At 47.4% G+C, this 15,095-nt stretch overlaps 1 protein-coding gene across 1 annotated transcript in view; it reads right to left on the minus strand.

The window, feature by feature from the left end:
* Positions 1 to 15,095, minus strand: part of St8sia1 (ST8 alpha-N-acetyl-neuraminide alpha-2,8-sialyltransferase 1) — a 129,207-nt gene that overhangs the window by 106,351 nt on the left and 7,761 nt on the right. The window lies entirely within an intron of this gene.

A 15,095-nucleotide genomic window follows, 5' to 3' on the forward strand; every position in this document is an offset into this window, starting at 1 on the left:
TATCCGGCAGGCAGTTGTGAAATCAAACAGGAGGCCTTCCACAAAGAGGAATAAACAATGTCTAGTTCAAACCAATTCTGACAGAACATGAAAGAGTGGAGAAACGGTTTAAGCCTAGGATCAGACAAGGGATAGCACAGACTAGAATGGACAAGATAGACAAAATGGTGAGACTCTAGTCTCTCTGTCTCTGTGTGTGCATGTGTGAGTGTGTGTGTGCATGTGTGAGTATGTGTGTGCATGTATGAGTTTGTGTGTGCATGTGTGTGTGTGCCTGTGTGAGTGTGTGTGTGTGTGTGTGTGTGTGTGTGTGTGTGTGTATGTGTGTGCATGTGTGAGTGTGTGTGCATGTGTGAGTGTGTGTGTGCATGTGTGAGTGTGTGTGTGTGCATGTGTGTGTGTGTGTGTGCATGTGTGGTGTGTGTGTATGTATGTGGTATGTGTGTCTGCGTGTGTGTATAGGTGTGTGTACATGTGTGTCGTGTGTGTGCATGTGTGGTGTGTGTGTGTCTCTGTGTGTGTGTGTGTGTGTATGTGTGTGTGTGTGTGTGTGTGTGTGTGTGTGTCTGTGTGTGTGCATGTGAGTGTGTGCATGAGAGTGTGTGTGTCTATGTGTGTGCTTGTGCATGTGAGTGTGTCTGTCTGTCTGTCTGTCTGTGTGCGCACACGTGCATGTCTCCCTCCCTCTCTGTATTCCTGTATCTGCTTTCTGCCTTTGCTTCAGTAAACCATCTTCACAGCAACTATCTCCCTGTGTGTGCATTCGTGTCACTGTGTTCTCCTCAGCCAACACGCAGGAGCAAAGAAAACCCCCTAACACTGATATCTACTCAGAACACAAATGTTGAGACTTCCGTTTTGTATATATCTGCCCCTCAAAAGGAAAGGTCCACAAAACCATTCGGGCTGTATTTACCCCTCATGCGTGTCTGTGTGTACACGGGAGTCTGAGCATGCTGTGGAATAAGGTGTGTTATTTAGAATAAGCACTTTTCAATCCTTACAGACATGAGCCGACCATACACTGCCTGCTATGTGAGCCAGGGACTTCAGGTCTCCCCTGCAACACCTACGTAAAAGCCCAATGTGGCAGTGCCACTTGTTATCCCAGAGATGGCCGGAGATGACAGGTAGACCCCTGGATGCAGCGTCCAGCAAGCAAGATCTAGTCGGTGAGCTTCTGGCTGGGTGCAAACCCATGTTTCAAAAAGACAAAGGCGGATAGCCTCTGACAAACAACACCCAAGGCTGATCTCTAACTTCCACAAGCACACAAACACACAGCTACGTGCAACTGCGTGCGAAAATGTCTGCGCGCATACACACACCTGTACACAAAGAACCGAGCTGATTTTTCCTGAGGAGACGTACAAGATGTGAATGGAATATCATGAGATCATGCCTCCAACCCACTCAGAGCCCTGCTAGCTCAAGCCCAGCAGATCCAGAAGCAGCTGAGATACAACGCAACGGGGAAGAACTGAGGAGCCATCCAGGAATGTGCCTGGGACAGGGCAGCCTTGCACTCTCTCTCCTCACTGCACACTAATGGATCCTAGGATCCCTGCAGACTGTCAGTCTTCCGGGAGCATTCAGACAGTGGCTTCACAGCCCCAATTCATATTGACCAAAACCGAGGTCGCCAAACAGGTGGCTAATCCCCTCGACTCGTGAGCTCACGGCAATGGCTGACTTCGCTCGCTGGAGTGTCTACTGAGCAGAGTATGTGAAAACAATTAATGCGTTGCTAATAAAGTGGGTGTCCCGAGACATTAGCAACCCTGTCTGGCAGCTGGAAGAAAAACGTTAAAGGAAAAGGGGAAATAAGAGTAGGCTTAGTGGGCAGAGGAAAATACAACTCCAGACACAACTAGACCAAAGGTATCTGGATAGTGTCAACTTTTTTGGCTGCTCCCTTTGAGGTAACAGCACTTGAGGCTCCGATCTTATTTAGCATAAATTTGTCTCCTTCTTCTTCTTCTTCTTCTTCTTCTTCTTCTTCTTCTTCTTCTTCTTCTTCTTCTTCTTCCTCCTCCTCCTCCTCCTCCTCCTCCTCCTCCTTCTTCTTCTTCTTTTTCCTTCTTCTTCTTCTTCTTCTTCTTCTTCTTCTTCTTCTTCTTCTTCTTCTTCTTCTTCTTCTTCTTCTTCTTCTTCTTCCTCCTCCTCTTCCTCCTCCTCCTCTTCCTCCTCCTCCCCCTCCCTCCCTTCCCTTTTCACTTTCTTCCCTCCCTCTCTCTCATCAGACATACTCCAGGCCAGTCTCAAAATTCCTATGCTGCTGAAGACGACCTTGAACTTCTGACCCTCCTCCCGACCCCTCCTCGGTGTTGGGATTACGGGTGTTAGCACCACATGCAGCCCGTGTAGGGCTCGACCCCAGGACTCGGTGGATGCTCAGCCAGCTGGGCTATAGCCCCAGCCCTTCTCCTTCTGTTCTGTTAACTTTACAAAGTCATTTCCTCGTGGGGGAGGGGGCAGCTGAGTCTCTTAGCTTTGTCCATTCCGGTCTGCATTCTAGATTCGGCTCACACATTAAGAGGGACACTTTATCTTAGCGAGTGACTGTCAACTGCATACATTTCAGAGCTCAGCATGACGAGTCAACACGTATATATGGTCTAAGGCCATGAAAGCACCTAGAAGATCCTTTCTTGTCAACTTCCATATTAGTGGGTCTTGAATATTCCCATCCCCTTAATTAAAACAGCCTCTTGATTAACATACAATTATACACGTTGATGAAGTGTGATATTTCTTCATTTGTAAAGATTTTTACTATGATTTTAAACTATGTGTGTGTGAGTTGGTATGTGGATGTGAGTGCAATTGCCAGTGGAGGCCAGAAGGGGGCATCAGGCTCCCTACAGTCTGAGCTACAAGCAATTGTCAGCTACCAGAGCCAGGCGTTGGGAATAGAACTCCAGTCCTCTATAAGAGCAGTGTGTGCTCTTAGCCTCTGATCTGTGTCTCCAGGCTCCACTTGCGTTGATCAAATTGTGATAATTAACATTTCCACCTCTTTACCATTTGTTTTGTGTGAAACGCTTGTCTAGATATTCAGGAAACATCTGATAGGTTACTACGGACCTGCTGCCCCTTCATGTAAGAGAACAGTAGAACTGATTATATTTCTATGATTTATAAGCCATTACCCAACCTCCCTTCTCTCCACAAGGCTCTGGGATGCTATTGTCCATTCAGCTGGACTCTTATATATTGGAGAAGTGGTTGTATTTGTTTTCTGCATCTGATTTATTTGATTTACCAGAATATCCCCTCATTCCATCCACCTTGCTGCAAATGAGCGGACACCATTCTGTTTACAGCTGGATATATTCCAGTGACTATAACCATTCTGTTTACAGCTGGATATATTCCAGTGACTATATCCATATTATGCACCATAATATTGTCGTCCCTTCACCCGCTGATGGGCATCTCGGCCAACATGAGCTGCAATGGGGAATGACCGCAGCTATTTCTTGGACAGACAGATGCCACACCTGATGGACATGTAGCCAGACACAGCCGTATAGACATACAGAGAGAGAGAGAGAGAGAGAGAGAGAGAGAGAGAGAGAGAGAGAGGAGGCGCCACATATAGATCCATGGTATCATAAAAATCTATCCATCCATCCCCCAGAGCAGGCAACAGCCCCAACCCTCTGCTGAGTCCCTTCCTAGCTGCTCAAGATCTGTCACTGACAGAGACTGGAAAATCAAGGCATAGGAAGAGGTTCTCGGTTTGCTCTTCTCAGGTGTGGGTGTGGGTGCTCCCGGGTGCCTGTGCGAGTGCATCAAGGCCTGAAGGCGGGAATCTTCCGACATCACCTTCCTCCTTATGATCTGAGGCTCCTTCTCGCTTGAACACAGAGCTCACAGATACAGCATGTCTGGCTCTCCGTTTTGCTCCTGAGTTTGTGAGGTCCCCTGTTCCAAGCACTGAAATACAGATGGGTTGCCTGGCACATCTCCTTGGCATCTATGTGGGTTCTGCGGGAGAAACTCCATCCTTCATGCTCGCACGGGCAAGCGCTCTCTAACTGAGAGCCATCTCCCCAGCCTCGTGGACCAAGTTCGTAAGCAGAGACAAGTTTCCTGTCTTCTGCACAGCGTCTGCCTCGCCTCTCGCTTTCCATCCCTCCATAAATATCTGAGCTGTTTTCCTTCCCTCTCTCTGGGGCTCCCTCTCCTAAAATAATGACCTTTCCAGAAGCCGGATCCATTTAATCTCAGCCCCCCCCCCACCGGGGCGCTGTTTCCTGTCAAACTGGCTGCTTAATGGTGGAGAAACACAAGAGGAAAGTATAGGGGGAGACGAGATGGTGGAGAGAGAGAGGGAAGAGAGGACATCAGAGCAGTTAGGGAAGACAACCTCAGGTAGGTCCCAGACCTCGGCACACAGTGACACAGTCCCATGCCTGGACCATGCCTAGAGCAAATCAACCACCTCATGCTTCTCCATGATGGCGACCGTGGCTGTGAAGTTAGTGGCAGCAGCACGTGCTCTGGGATGAGTCTCAGTGACCAGATTTACTGTATCTAGAAACAGCACGCAGAAAGGATTGAAGAGAGCACAGAAACAAGCAAGCATCCAGAGGCTTTCCCATATCTGTCTGTCTGTCTGTCTGTCTGTCTCTCTCTCTCTCTCTTTCTCTCAAATTTATTTATTTTAGGCATATGAGTACACCGTAGCTGTCTTCAGACACACCAGAAGAGGGCATCAGATCCCATTACAGATGGTTGTGAGCCACCATGTGGTGCTGGGATTTGAACTCAGATCTTCTGAAAGAGCAGTCAGTGCTCTTAACTGCTGAGTCATCTCTCCAGCCCTGTTTTTGTGTTTGTATTTGTGTGGGGGAGGGGAAGGGGAGGGGAAGGGGAGGGGAGAGGGAGGGGAGAGGGGGGAGACGAAGTCAATTCCCATCACAGGTTTCCAGTACTGACATCAGGTTCTCAAGCTTTTGTGACAAGCCATTTGACTCACTGAGCCATCTTGCTGGCCCCACATCCTCTCTATTGAGGCCGCATGGGGCAATGTTCAGAGAGTGAGCTGGGAGCAGAGAACCCTGAATCTGAGCCTTCCCTCAGCCCTTCACTGCCTCTGAAACCTTTACTCTCTTCCTTAAGGGAGCCATTGACTCAGGGTCACAGAGCTAGCAGTCGATGTGTGTTGAGAGCCAAGTAAGGAGAGAGAGAGAGAGTAGAGAAATTCAGCATGAAAACCGCAGGAAAAAAAAACACCAAATTCATACTCACTAAAAAAAACAGGGAAGCATGAGAAATAGGTGTGAGAAAAGAAACTATCACCATTTACCAACTGCATGAATATATCAGTGTATTTCTAGCAAACTGGAAGGGAGGAAGAGCCAGGGAGCTTTTACTTGTGAGATTTTTAATGAGGGAGCCGGGTGTTCGTAACCATCAGTACCTTTCTTGTGTCCAAACAATAACCTCTTCGGCACCACAGGGCAAAAACGGGATGCTCTGTAGTTAGGTAACAGAAGAATGAATGGCACGACATACCCTTAAAGTTATTTCAATAGAACTATGGCAATCTATGGGAAACAAGCCTGAATATCTAGGGAAGTAAAATCAGCATTGAATATTAATGAAATATATCTTACACTCGGGCAGGAAGTCTCAATTTTGTAGTAAGAACACATAAATTACTGGAGCTCAAATAAGACATGTCAGTGAAGTTGAAAAACTATCTCAATTGCACCTACGAGAAAATTATGACAAGCAATAGTAACCGGTTCCCCATCTGTATTAAAATAGATAGGGCGGCGTGTGCCTTTGAGCCCAGCAGTTGGGAGGCAGAGGCAGGCAGATTTCTGTGACTTAGGGGCCAGCCTTCTCTACACAGCGACGTCCAGGCCCGGTCATTACCCCAAACAATCAGTCTCAACAAAAGTTGTAAAACTTCGCTGTAAGGCCACAGCGGCTGAACAAAACTGACTATCGAATGAAACCTGGAAGAAACCCGAGGAAGAAAAGTCGCACTTTTAAATAAGACTCACACGTAGAGAGGGTCGTTGAGTACGGTAGGCCTGACATTTCACAGCACTGGGAGGGGGTGCACTTTGGGTTTGGGCTTATTCTAGTGGTGGCACCAAATTGAAAAGTGGGGTCAGGTCACCAGCTCATAAAAATACCGTCTTGGGCCATGTGCACCAGGACACGAAGGTTTAAAGGTCTGGAGAGGTGGGTCAGCAGTTAAAGCACGTGACGCCCTTGCAGAGGACCTGAGTTTCGTTCTCAGAACCCGTGTCAGGCAGGTCACACCTGCTCATATCTCCAGTTCCAGGTAATCTGATGCCTGTGGCTTCTGTGGACATCCACACTCATGGGCTCATGCCCACACACAGATACACGATTTAAAACTAATAAAAGTAAACCATTCATAGATAGTCATAAAGTTTAAACATGATGACATCAGTTTTCTGATGATTTCTAAAGTCTTTATAGAAAAAAATATTAACGTAAACACAAGAACGGTCAAAGACCAAACACTAGGAAAACACCCACCATGGATTTGCTCAGTAAAATGCACGCGGGGTGGGTACTAACGAGGGTGGTGTTGATGGGAGAGGAAAGAACACGGCCAAATGACTGGCTATGCACTTTGATGTCCGATAATTTAATGCACAATAAACTCAATAAAACAATAGTAACTGTTTAGCAACTGATGTTTGAGGTGTGTTACAATTGCCCACCATCTTAAGATTCATGTTCTCCCTGCTCTGTGGCTCAGGAGTATCTCTGCCGAACAGTTCTAACCCGTATTATCTCGTGACACTGCAGTCAGGCTCTCAGCTGGGGCTGCAGTCTGCAGAAACAAGGGACACCCTTCTCGGCTCCTATCCAGGGCTGCTGCTGGCCTCGATTCCTCCCTGGCCATTGACCAGACCTTGGTCTCCTACTGCACAGGCTTCTCCCCAGACTGCCCACAGTGGGGCAATAATCCAACAGAGAGAAAGAGGCCATCCAAATGAAGCCATAGGCTGCTCTTAACCCGGTCTCGGAGGGAACGGTGCCCCATCATCTCTGCAGCACTCGGTTCTATTTTAGAAGCGAGTCACTAAATGCAGCCCACACTCAAAATGAGAGAAGACAACACAGGGCATGAGGACCAGAGAGGAGAGGGATGCTGGGGAACTGAGAGTTCTCCTGGAGGCTGTGCATCAGTGTACAGAATAAATGATCGATACACGATAGGTCATAGACAGGCAGGAAGGCAGGAAGACAGACAGACAGACAGACAGGCAGGTAGACAGATAGACAAACAGGCAGGCAGACAGACAGGAAGGTAGACAGATAGACAAACAGGCAGGCAGACAGACAGACAGGCAGGCAGGCAGGTAGGAAGGCAGGCAGGCAGGCAGGTAGACAGATAGACAAACAGGCAGGCAGGCAGGCAGGTAGGCAGGCAGGCAGGCAGGCAGGCAGGTAGACAGATAGACAAACAGGCAGGCAGGCAGACAGACAGAAAGGTAGACAGATAGACAGACAGGCAGGCAGACAGACAGGCAGGCAGGTAGACAGATAGACAAACAGGCAGGCAGGCAGGCAGGTAGACAGATAGACAAACAGGCAGGTAGACAGATAGACAAACAGGCAGGCAGGCAGACAGGAAGGTAGACAGATAGACAAACAGGCAGGCAGACAGACAGGCAGGCAGGTAGACAGGCAGGCAGACAGACAGTTGATAAACATGATAGCTGATAAACGATAGTTGACAGATGATAAATTACACATGATAAATGATAGATAAACCTATGATTAATCGATTATGGACAGAAGACAAATGATAGGTCAATGATAGATAACTAGATAAAGGATAGGAAAGAGATAAGTGGGTGCTAGATAGAATGGATGCACACTAGATAAACAGTGACAGACAACAGATGCTAGACACAGACAGAAAACTGATAGATGGCTGGGTAAACGCTGACAGATAAATAGATGCTCAGTAGATGATGAGTAGATAATCGAGTGGATGCGAGATGGGGTGATGGTAGCTAGACTGGCGGATGATAAGCATAGCTGTGGCTGACACAGACACACGGACACTCATCTGCAGGAATAGGATCCTACATCCCTGCCTGCTTAAAATAGCTCTCCCTCGTGCCAGTAGTCCCGACAAAAACTGCCTTTCACCTCAAGTCTCCTAGCTAGGAACCACCCGGAAGGCTATGCTTGGAAAGCTACTGTTACTGATCGGTAGGGATGAGATCCAGGAGGCTTCTAAACTGCCTAGCACCCTTCTGGAAAGCTTTAGTTTTATAACAAAAATACATGGTTTCATTTTACAGCATCTCTGAGATACCTTTCCGAGTACTGCCAAACATCACAGACATTTAGAGTCAGGCTCCAGAGCCCAAAGAAAGTTCCCTGGGACTTTCCACAGCCAAGCAGAATGGCAGAAGCTACATTTTCACACAGCAAAGAGCCTCTCTGCTGGGTTGTCCCACTCCGGTTTCTTACGGGAAGACAGGCTTCAGCTCCCTGACCACAGCTCAGTTAGTAAGTGTCTTCCCACGGCACATGTCTCACCCATCCCAAAAGGAGGAAGGAAGGAGGCCAGCACAGAGGCAGTGAGGGGCAAATGAACTCTTTACTACGTTTCAACCAGAGACATCAGACAGATGCAGACGGAGGAGGGAGGGCCCCTGCCTGTCCTGGTGCAGTCTCAGGGCCTCGGTTTTAGAGAAAGTGAAAGGGGTAGATGGGCGGTAACTCTCATTCCCAGACTGCAGCTTTGCTACCTAGGATTCATCCCCTCAGCAAAATGTGCAGTAGCTGGTGTGGTGGCTCTCGCCTGGAATCCCAGAGCTTGGGTAGGCTGGAGTTGAAAGGATTGCCACAAAGTTCTGAGTCAACCTGGGCTACATAGAGAGCAGCAGACCAGCCTAGGCTTCAAAGTGAGATGCTATCTCAAAAGAAAAAAAAATTGAAATAATGAGATTGCAGTGGAGAGATTACCAGACTTCGACTGAAATCCTCGGTGTGAAGACTAAACACTGGAAAATGGAAGATAGGGGGCCTGGAGAAAGGCCATTTACCAACAGGAAAATAGCTAAGTTCCTTCACTTTCTTGGGCTTCAATCTCTCCACCAATACACCAGGATGATGTCATCCTACAGGACCACCAGGATGATGTCATCCTATAGGACCACCAGGATGATATCATCCTATAGGACCACCAGGATAATGTCATCCTACAAGACCACCAGGATGATATCATCCTACACCACCAGGATGATGTCATCCCACAGGACCACCAGGATGATATCAGCACTCATCCAGAACTTATCAGACAGAACAACACTGAGCATTCCTTGAATGCTGGTCACTATCATCAAAGGTCCATCTTGGGCAAAGAGTATAGCTTTTTTCTCTGTAAACGAGGGTCAATAACACGTTCTTCACTTAGTGCTTTGAGACTGTTCAATGCAACATAGAATGCATAAAACAGAATTAACACATAGGGAAACCACAAAATAAAGAACTGTATTACTAGAAATATCACTGTCTGTAAAACTAAGCTTAAAATCTGGGGTTAGCTCAACAGACACATTGCGCAGACAGCATGTACTGTGGTGCTCACACGTAATTGGGGCTCGGTAAATGTTAATTAAATCTGAACTTAATTTCCCATATTGCATCTCTATTTTAAAAGTTTTTGGACTGTGTACAAGTGATAAATCTTGGAGCCTGATACACAAGGAACAATCTCACAGCGTCTTTCCTGGGTCTTTCATTTTGTCTCGGGGTTTTACAGTGGGGTTTCATGCTGGAGATGCACCAGTTGAGTTACAGGGTTACATGACCAGGTCCCCAAGAGGGCCACTATGGAAACTAACCAGCAGGTCAGCCCTGTCTCCTCATGCAGTTAGCACAGACAACATGCCGAGGAGTGTAGATTCCCTAGGAATGTAGATTCGTCCCTTCCCTGAAGAGGAGTAGACATAAGAAAACAGATCTGGGAGCTGGCTGGAAAGGCATCCTTCCCCGTTTGTTGGTAGACACGGTCTACTCCTGAGCTCCCTGGGCTAGGAGAAGAAGCAAAAAAAAAAAAAAAGAGCTGGCAGTAGGAGATGCACAAGGCAAGACAGCATGGTACAGTCACAGAGAGAAGAGAAGAGGAGACAGGGAGGAGAGAGGGAGCACGGTATTGTTGGCTTGGTGGTAGAGTGTTTGCTCTGTGTATGAGGCTCTGCATCAGGATGACTGGGTTTGAGGATACAACCTGTTATTCACAGGGTAACTGTATCTATTCACAGGGTAACTGTATCAAAATAGGAGGCCACTTCCTCTTCTCTGAGTGCCCCACAGAATCCACCCTGTGGCTTTTCAAGTTAAGGAAACTATCATGGTTAGAGACTAGCTTCCTCTCGGTAGAGAAGCAGGCCTTCCGGCACCTGGTGGATTCACAGAGGAGAAAACTGAGAAGGCAGACCGGGGCAGCAATGGAGTCATTATGTTCTTACATCATGGCTACCGCGTCTCCAGAGGCAGAGGGGAAACAAAGAGGAGATGGGAAGCTCCAAACCAATCATCATAAACATCAAGGGAGTCTACAGCAGGGAGCAGCAGGCTCTATCCCCAGATCAATACTCTGTTCTTGGGCTGTGAAGAAAGCCCAGTCAGAAATGAAAGAGGTGCTACAGCCAACAAGAGGTGGAGCAGTGGCAAGCTAAGGCGATGCCCCTGGTCTGGAAAGGAAAGCAAAGGCCTCTTGTGGGTAGTATACACTAAGGACACTAGTTGTGAGTAGAGGGTGGACTGGTCCCTGGCCAGGGTTCAAATCAACTCAGAGACTCATCAAAACAGCTAAGTAGGGTGGTAGGCGGGGTGTGGCAGGATGCTGGAGATGGCTGTGTGTTGTAACACAGTTTCCTCAGGGATTGAAACATTCCATCTTACAGGAAAGCTCCTTAAAGGCAAAGTAAGCCACTCAAAATAGCTTCAGGAAGTTCCTAAAACTGACCACATTCACTCAACACCAGATTAAGCAATAAAAGCTGTGAGTTCTTCGTAAAGGGGAAGCCAAACTGCAAAGACTGAGGCCAAACCAGTTACCTGGAAGAAACCAAAACCACATGGGCTACCTACTAGAGGCTTAGACCAGAGTCTGCAGGCTGGCCTGTGTGTTCCAAGTTCCCAGCTTTTGTGAGCTGTCACCCATGCTGGGGTGGGCTTTGCGGATGCAGCTGACTTTGAGTAATTTCTGCTTCTGTAAATAACCCCTCACCCACATTCCTATAAGTAACCCCAGTACATCTCATGACTCACCAAGTTGGACTTTGGTAGCCTGCATGCTTTGATCCGCTGTGACCTTCCTGTCTAGGCTGGATAGCCATGGGATATGTCTCCCCTTGGAAGTTCTGTCACACAATACAGCAGAGCCATTATTAAGAAATAAAAGCCAGACATGGAGGTGCACACCTGTAATTCCAACAGGTGGAGGAAGGAAGATTCGGAATTCAAAGTCACCTTGGCTAGCCGGAAGTTGGTAGGGATGCAAGTAATGAGACCGGAGTTCAAGGCCATCCTGAACTTTATATTTAAAAAAAAGGAAAATAAAACCACTCTCAGAAATGGAGCGAAAGGAAAAATGGTGGGGTTTATTTTCCCTCCAAACTGGGCATCCCCCATCATGGCTCCCAGGGTCTTACTGCTGAGCACTGCCATGTGACTGGGCTAGAGCAGCAAGAGCTTAGCCTATGAGTGCTCCCACCCAAGCCAGCCTGTACCTCAGGCTGTATTCTATGTAGCTTCCCCTATGGACTAACATCTGCTCCTGTTTTAAAGTGTTTTTCCACCAACGTTTCACATACTGCTCAGGACAGAACGAGTCGGTAGATAGTCCTAGACCTTCCACCTGTCAGTCATGGCACAGGCCTAGAAAGGAATAAACTAGGAGGGTTTGGGCGCTCTTTGCACAATACCAAATACACCAGAAATTCTGAAAGTGACACTGAATGCGTGCTTATTTTTTCCTACTCAAAAAAAAGCAAAAACAAAAAACAAAACAAACAAACAACACAGGCGGAAGGCTGCAGATGTATCCCAGTTGGTAGAGTGCTTGCCTAGCATGTACTAGACCCTGATGGCACCCCAAAGACCACACGCACCAAATGCGGGCATGCAAGTCTGGGATCTGAGCTCTCAGGGAGTTAGAGGCAGGAGAATCGGGAGTTCAAAGTCACCCTTGACATCACAGGGAGTTTATTTGAGACCATCCTGGGCCACATCATACCCTGTCTCCAAAATAAAAGAAAAGGGGTGGAAATCAAGTCAGATGTGGTGGCCCAGCACCCAGACGACAGAAGCTGGGGTTGAGTCCCCAGGCTAGCCTGGAATCCATAGTAGGTCTGCATCAAAAACAAGCAACACGGTCGCGGGACTGGAGGAGGATGCTGGCTTCAGCTGACCTGTTGTGACTTCATATGCTCCGTGAGGGCAGCGATGAGCAACTGTAACCTTGAACATGAGGCACTGTGACAAGCAGTGTCTGGCACCGGGAGGCCCTGAGTATGTAGCTGTTCCTGAAGTAACAGAATGGGGGATTGCTGGGTCATCAATGAAGCCCCACCTCACAGGAACCCAGACAGCTGTCTGCCGGCTTCCAAGGCCGTCCTGTTTCAATCCGCCCAACAAATACTTGTTAGACATTTAGTGAGACCGGGGTTTGCAGGGTGAGACAGGTAACATAAATAGCTCTGAACACTGGCCCCCAGACACCACAGGGGACAGCGTGGCCAGCCATTTCACAGGACAATGACAGAGGAGGCCAATGGCCTCTTGCTCTGCACCATACAACCAGGAAAAGCTGATCAGACGAAAGGTAATTCTGGGGCTTTGGTCCCCTGGCAACCCAGCCTCACCTCCTGCAGATCCTCTCCACCTTCCAACACTAGCAAAGTAACTCCCGAAACCCACACCGCTGTTGCTGTTCACAATGTTTCAATTTTGACCCAGCTACTCTTCTCTTGCCTTGACATTTCCACCTCAACTTGAAGTAAGGCGCCCTTTCTTTTTATACTACAATCTAATTTAATTCTTTAAGACCCAGAAAAAAAAAAACACATGTTGGAGGTGGATTGATAAGACACCGTTATTCCCCTGTTATGGACCCAGTGCTAATTCTCCTCTGTACTGGAAAGGAGAGGGTAATGGGGAGAGATAGCCATGTGTGCCAGTGCCCCCAAATAAAGGTCCTCACAGGGAGGGGCCGGTGTCAGGGTCAGATCCAGTGCACGGAAGCTCTCTTAGCCTCTCCGACCTCCTGAAAAGCCAACTGAGGGGATTTCATCTGTCTACGAGCCATTGTGTGCCTGGGACTTACGCAACCACCCTCTGCTGTTTTCAAAGATGGAAAAACCCGAAGTGCCCTTGGCCAGAGTCAAAGACATTCTACGAGCAGCCAACCATCTGAGGCAGTTCAGGAGCTGATGGTAGGGACCATGCTACCACGATGTTAACTCTTACCCAGCCGTGGTGGCTCACCCCAGGAACCCCAGCACTTGGGAGGTTGAAGGGGAAGACTGTGGTGAGTTTGAAGGCTACCGAGCGAGAACCTGTGACACAAATAAGCAAACAGAAAAAGAATGCTGACTGGAGAGGCTTCTCCAGAAGAGAGTCTGTAATGGGTGCTTAAGGTGAAGGCATTTTAAACACGCGTAGAAAACACCGGATAGGAGGGCCTGCCAGATACCACTTACTTTACAAATAAACAATGTTACCTTTATTTAACACTGTTTCCAAAGCAGACCTCTTTTTGCTTTTTGGATTTTTTTGTTTTTTGTTTTTTTGTTTTGTTTTTTGTTTTTTGTTTTTGGATCCCATGCAGCCAGTTCTGATGACTTTGAACTCCTCATTTTCCCGCCTCCATCTCCCAAGAAGTAGGATGGCCGTGTGTCAACATGTCCAGTCAACTCAGCACTGAGATTTCAACCCAGACTTCACACGTGCCAGGTAAGCACTCTACCAACTGAGCCATGTCCTCTGCCACAAATCTTTAAGGGACTTTAAGGGACTTTTTACTTTGCTGTAAATACAGCAACTCACGAAACAGAGAGCAAAACGTTTTTAAAGGGTCGGTATACAGCCTGGCCAGCAGCATGAATTGTCTTTTATGAAAGCTAGCTGTTCTGCATGGTAACTTGTCGAAAACAACAACCAAATACTCATAATAAATGTTAGTTTTCCAAAATGAAAGTCATAAAGCCATATCATCACAGTTTGGAAAGTATCCATGATAGGACAAGATGCCGGCGAGCATGATTTGGGGTAAATAAGGAAGACCTAAGCTAGGTCTACAAACCAGGGGCCACTGAGTAAGGAGACACTGCAAACCATGCGCTCACACTGAGTACCTCACACAGAATTAAGTGGGTTCTTTTCCTTTTTACTGAATTTTAAATTGTTTTACATCCAATGTACATCGTCTCCAAAAATCAGATAAGACACTGTGAAATGCTTAAATAAATGTCAGGAACATGAAGTCATTTATGTATTGCTCATGTCAAGTCACTGAAGTGGGTGCTGCACTCCAGTCACCTGTTCTCTGCACAGCCACATGGAATGAGGGGGCCTCAGCTGGTGAGCAGAGAGAGCCATGCACCTCTGCACCCCAGCACCCCCGCACCCAGCCCTGTGGTCTGGGCAGGTTTTTCTCTCAGTGATGCAATTAGAGGATGGCTCCCCAGACAGAGAAATCAATCAACTCCTTCAAGATTATTATAATTACCCAAAGCTGCCAGACTACATCCCTTGGGGTACTACACTAGTAAATTCATTTTTTTTTTATTTAAAATGTTGTTGTTATTGTTGTTGTTGTTGTTGTTGTTGTTGTTGTTGTTGTTGTTGGAAAGAGATATTTAGACGGGGTCTCCAGTTCACAGCAGTCCTCCAGAGTTCTGAGCTTATACAGGTGAGTACTGAGAGGCGGGATTCAGTTACTAGATTTCAGATTTTATAGTCACAGACCCCATTTTGATTCCTTGAATCCTCCCACATTGGCCCATAGGAAGCATTCTGAGAGGAGGCGTGGCTGATGACATATATATATGTGTGTGTGTGTG

Source organism: Rattus rattus, chromosome 6 (genome assembly GCF_011064425.1).
Source record: "Rattus rattus isolate New Zealand chromosome 6, Rrattus_CSIRO_v1, whole genome shotgun sequence".
Lineage (NCBI taxonomy): Eukaryota > Metazoa > Chordata > Mammalia > Rodentia > Muridae > Rattus > Rattus rattus.